Genomic DNA, 6631 nt, shown 5'->3' on the forward strand with positions numbered 1-6631 from the left:
CAGTTTTTCAGCTGTCAACATCCAATTACGTTTATCACACTTATTTCAAGTTACAACAATACCCTTATAGGAAATTAACAACTGTTGTGTTAACTTTAATAGGAAGTCAATAACTTAGACTAAACAGTCAAAACCTAGATTAATATTAGAAATATTTCGGATTGGGCAAAGAACTTTTTATAAAGATTTTATTTGATTCAACTACGTTTAAATTGAATAAAATAAAATTGTTATAAAAAGTTCTTATACACACTTATAAGCATTTATAAAACCACCAAAATGGAGTGCAGATGAGTATAAATATCGGAAAAGTGAAATATTATTGCAGCTTGGTTACTACTTTGTTTTAGTACTTCATACAAATATTTAGTACGTAGCATTAATATGTATGTATATAAAACCACATAAGCTTTTAAAATAATGCTGCGGACTATAATATCTCACAACGAATGGCCCTATGAAATTCTGCTAGAGATGGGATAAAATGTATATTTATCAGCTATGCCTCAGCCCATTGAGCTATATTGCAATTGGCAATGCCCCTTTAGAAAAGGCGGTGTTGGTATACGTCCTAAATTATTTTGAACCTTGTAAAACTAAGAGTCTCTACAATATCTTACAGATAAAAAAAATTGTTTATGTTGATGTTATAAATAATAATTTCTGAGTGAATATTAATCACTAAATCCATTAAAACTATATAATGAGTATATATATATTTAATACGCTAAATGAAAATTGTCCCCGATAAGGCTATTGTTTCAATATTTACACCCATCGCACATTTTATAAGTAAACCAAATTTCTATGTGTACAGATTTTCAAACTGGCTTTTATTTTAAACATAAGCCATAATTATTGTAAACAAGTAAGTTTTTATTTCTGTAACTAGTACGCAAGGTGGCACTTTGCTGCACTTTGCGCCCGTGTACACGTTATATTTTTCCTACGGTTACTATATAACACATAAATAATGGGTAGGCTATGCACGCATAGACAGTTAATCTTTTGTTATGCTGTTTCACAAATTAACAAATCAAACCCTAAACAAAATTGTTTAAAAAACAAACCCAAAAATAATTAATACCCATATGTTTACTAATTAACAAGTGAAACTTTTGATGAGATATAAAAATAATAAATAAAAAATCTGAATGACATTTTTCTTTGTAATGTTTAATTAACAGTTCTAGAACAAGGTTAATTTAAGCTCAAATGGTTGAAAGTTGAACGACAAATAACAAATGCACCAGCTGATTTATTTAGTAGTGTGGCAAACTTTTTATAAGGCGAATACGTATTATGGGCTTAATGCACATGCACACTATCTTGTTGTTTGGTTGAAATACTAGAGTGCGAGAAAGTTAAATTACTTCGAGAAAGTGAAATTAGTGCTAGAAATTAATTAAATTCATGAATCAGCCAATTTGCGTGTATTATCTGTGCAAGAAACCGCGCTTTATCAGATAACTGTAGGAGAACACTTTTGTTTACTCTTGTTCGTTAACAGTTCCAGTTTTTAACTCAGGAAGCCAAGCTTTTTCATTTGCTTAACTACAGATATTTTTACTGTCGCTTGGTATGGAGAATCGGCTATGCAAGTTTTTACCAAAATTTGATAACAAAGGACATATAATCTATATACAACCAATTAATGAATAAAAATATGTAATTTGAAGAAATTATACTTAATATATGAAAATTGTTTCTATCAGTAACCATATGTTGATAAGTTTATAAACTTAACACATTTACTAACAAAGATAATTATAATTTAGTTTCTGTGGGAATTTAAACATATTCTCCTAGCAGATATGAAATGTAATATTTCAAAATCATTAATATCATCATTTACACTTATATATTTGACGCTATTACAATCACTAAATAGCTCTACACAAATAGTTCATGAGTTCACAAAGTTATACCAAATTGAAAACCAAAAGGGAAAGTCATTTACCGATAGTGGTCTTATTTGCTCTGTTCAAGGTACAATATTACATTGTTAAAGTAAACTAAACAAAATTTTTTAATTTTTAATTGAAAATACTGATCGTACTGTGTTTTAATAAACTTACACAAAATACAAATAATTCGTCGACTCCCAAATACTGAGTATTTAAGGGATGTTTTACGCATTTTTCTATCTAAAAACCATCTAACAATTGCGTTCGTTATAGACGAACCAAAGCTAATAGTAAAACGAAAACTATGTTATCTTAAAAGTAAATACGAAAGAAAACTTTGTAATCTTGCCAATGCAAAAATCTAAGACGGAGGTAGATTATAGCTGGCCTGACACCAAACATACCTCAAAACCGTAAGGCACCAACCACTAACGTCAAACCTCATCCTGACACCAACGTAAGACGCTTCACCACAACCACAAGAGTATCTCGAACAAACCACTTGTCTCATGTATTTACAGCAAAATACAATACTAAGTGGTGTAATTAGAGTTGTATTGTTTTTTCATCAGAATAATAACTAGGAAACTCCACAAATAAATGTCTATTGCTATGTTTGTATTTTTTTCAACTAAACGTTTGATTCTAATTCATACAACAATAGTTGGCATAGCTTACTTAATTTTGTGAAGATCATATTATCCAAACACGATTGACTCGTGATGATAAAAAACTGCAATGGTCTAGGTAAAGGGTAAAGGGTACATTTGCAGTATCCCGGATATCGATCAGCTGATTTCCCGTAGGAGATGTTCCACACTCACAGCTGTCCAATCAGCTGATAGACGTTCCTTTGTAGTTGGGAGGTTTAAAGTTAATCCTGTCAAACATATAAGGAAGTTCCTATTTCTCTTAGAGCAGTTACGTGTTTTTAATGAAGCACAGTAAATAACAATTTAGGAATTAATAAGCAAATCTAATTGAGGTCATTGGTTCTTAAAAGTGAAGTAAAAGTAATCGCTACATAAACAAAATTACAAATTACATTTCACTCAGAGATTTTTTTTACATGACAATTAGTTTTGTACGCTTTCATGTTTCACAGTGACTTGTTGAGCTTCGTGAAAATTTGTCCAAAATAGATAAAATGTTTTGCCTTTTACATAATTGTCGTTATATAGCATGAATACCACTGCAACAAATGAAAACACTTAATTACTTTCTAGATTCAGTAAAATTAAATGGTTTAAACGGTGACCATAGTTGTTTCAACTAATCACTTTAAATATGATATATTTTTTTTAATACACTGCAATGATTTCGGTTATGTTTCTATACGTGTACTAAACTAGGAGATGTTAAACATAGTCAATATACTCAACGCAGATAACAAATTAATGCAATTGTAATTAGATAAGAGTTGAGGTATACAAAAGAGATGAATGTTTGAACATGGCTATGTGTCTCATATATCATCATATCTCTCACACCGGTGATGTTGTGACAGACATTATGACAGTGTAATTTCGACTATACAATAAACATTCGCTAGTAATTGGTGGTGTACTGTTCATTGCATGAGAAGTGACGGTACGTTTTTCTTATATAATCTAATGTGAGATAGTGTCCAACCTTTGAATGTCAATTGTTTACTTATTAGTTCAGTATTAAATATTTTTAAAACACAGCAATTGATGTTGCAGATTGTTGTGTATATAATTAAGTGACACTAGAACCATAGAGTTTGGACGGAGCCTTATGTTTTCCAACTTGGAAAAAATGCATCCTTGTGAGATGGACATTGATACAATTAATTAACATCGAGAACAAGTGCTTAATAACCAGCAGTTTGCATTGGATAAGGCGGGGAAGAACCATATCTTCTCAGCGCTCTCTTTCCGTGGTGAGTCACGGGCAGAACAAATAGTATCAAGTAATACTTAGTCATGTATTATAATTATAAATTATTCCTAAATGCATATTAGGTTGAAACTTAGTAATACACCACTAATACATTATAAATACATAACACAATTCGACTATATCTATATTTTTTCTCGTTCCTACGTCAACTACATTTCTAGAAGAAAGGAAATGATTACGCTTTCATAAAAAGTGGTCCAAACCAAAAATATGCAAGTGAGCATCCAGGGGAATCGAGTAGAGTTTCAAACTATGGGAAATGAGATCACAGCCTAACTTACGCATTAAAAGTGTATTTGTTAATGTCCAGCGGTCTCTTTTAAGTAGCAACTTAATCTAGAAAATTTGAGCAGGATTAGAGGGGTTGCCCTGATAAGCTATCAAGGTGTTTCTAATCCAAACACGATATTCATTACAAGATAACGCTTTAACTCAAGAAAGGTTTTACTTTCGATTTGGGTAACAGTTTGACTTAAATCGTGTACTATATATGATGAAGCAGTGGTTGTAGCTGGTATTTAAGTAACATGTAACCGAAAACCAAAACTGCCAACCTTAAACCACTTCCTTACACCAAAGAAACCAGTCTCACCACAAAAGTATATAAATATTGGACACACCTTTGGGGCCAAAAATAAAGTATCAATGTACAAAATTAAAAGGTGCAGTTAAAGGGAAATTTTTGCAGTAGTATATTTTTCATCATCGAGCTAACGCCCTTTGTCCCGGTTTATCAGTTCAGATACTATCGGGTATCCTTGAACTTTAGGACAGTAGAGTTTAGTGGTGGTCTAAGAGGAGTTTTGGAATCGAGTGTGGAACGAGGACTGTTGTTACGAGGTCCAAATTGACAAGCGCGTTGTGGAACTTTGTGAAGAGGTTAAGTTAAGTTGTGTAGTGTGCTAGTGGAGAGTGACATCCTTTTCATTATTTTGGATGACGGTGGAGGAATAATATCTGAATAGTATTTACCCTACGATTTTATTTAAAGAGGAATAGTCGTAGCCGTGCTTATATGATTCTGATACAATAGATTTGCAAGTGTCATGAATATTACCAAAATATATTCCTAACGGGTTTGTGCAAGTGCCATAGGGTATCTAATAGAGTTTTAGTAACTTTTGTCAGTATTATTTAACATTGTATTACTTTTCAATTGTTTTACTACTAACTTTGAAATATGAAAAACCTAGGCTACAGGATTATGCGTGTATAGTTGGTCGCATGTGGCCAGTAGGCTAGTAGTTAATTCTAAATACCCTACAAGTGCAAACTAATAGCAATATGATGGTAGTAGTATGTTTCTTATTTTTTATGATTGTAATTTAATCAAACTTCTTGTGTTGGATAGCGTAGTACCAGCTATATGAAATATTTAGTTATGTAGTGTTTGGAAGGTATTAGATCCATCACTCTACCACTAGTAAGAAGTTGAATAATTTCTCAACAGTAAAGCTAGCATTTCTATATAAACATCCCCGTCCAGGATAAGTGTGGTGCACAAGTAAAAGTTGTTACTAATTTTTTTTTAGGCCACATAGTATATAATTAATATTTGATTCTCATTGGATTCAAAGAACAAAATTTCCCCAATTCGGATTTTAAAGGCTGCATCATATAGTGTGGGCTGGTGTGTATCATTCGCTAGACTGGCCTGTTAAAATTGAAATAACTTTTAAAAACTGTTAATGTGTACCTTAGGATGAAAAAAATACTTGTTGCCATTTTTTTTTCATTATTAAATACAGCCCCAATCCAAGATGGCTACCAAACGTCGCAAAAATGTGACTGTAAAGATATAAGGGTTATTAGCGAATTTCCCAATTTTTACAATTTCTTTCTAAACCATTTTGTAGAGCTTAAAAAACAAATAATATAGTATATTGAAGCGTTGTTGTGCGCCTAATGGATACGGAGATTATAAAAAAAAAATTAAATTTAAAATTTCTATGTTATTCTTATGGAGAATAAGTCAACTTTTGTAGTTTGCTTGTTTATGAACATATTATGATCGGATTTGAAAATACTTTTATTTCTTACTAAACTATTAACATTTTACAAAAAAAGAAAAACACTTTTACCCTCCCTGTTGCAGCAAACCTATGTACTCGTTAAACTAATTCTATTTAAATAGGAAATAAATGTGATATTTTTATGGAGGCATTTTAGAGTAAATCGAATCAGGTTAATGGAAATTCGCTTAGTCTGCAGGTTTGCTGTATTTTTTTAAATTTTCTTTAGAATGATAATTATATATATATTTTTTTGTCTAGGCATTGTAGGAACAAAACCAGTTGTAAGATAAATTTTTTAACTTTTGTGAGTATAGTGGCCTCTGGTGTTTGTGCTAATTGGTGTGAAAATTACCAAAAATTGTATAGTACGGCGAAACGTTTTTATGAAACGACAGTTTATAAATGAAAGCTGGCTATGGTATTTATTGATACTACAGACTAATTGTGTAATAGATTACTGTGAACAATAGTGTACTTGGAAGTTAAAATATTTAATAACAAAACTTACATCGCATACTAAACATATTATAAGATACAGATATTAAATCTCTAAATGTATAAACTAAACAGTCATTGTTTTCACCGTCAAAATCTGTTGCTCGTTCTAATGGGATGTTGTTACACTCAGCACATCCACACAATTCAGTGCAACACATCTTTTCCCCAAGCAATAACAATATGCTGACTTGCCCCCCATACACGGGCGAGCATGTTCCCAGCACTCTTAATAATACCTTAATACCTCCTTCTTCGTCTTTTACCCACAATGTGGGATTGACAGCGTCA

The sequence above is a fragment of the Macrosteles quadrilineatus genome, unplaced genomic scaffold (assembly GCF_028750875.1).
Source record: "Macrosteles quadrilineatus isolate MER2022 unplaced genomic scaffold, UCM_ALF_1.0 Scaffold_6__1_contigs__length_79288215, whole genome shotgun sequence".
In the NCBI taxonomy this organism is placed as follows: Eukaryota; Metazoa; Arthropoda; class Insecta; order Hemiptera; family Cicadellidae; genus Macrosteles; species Macrosteles quadrilineatus.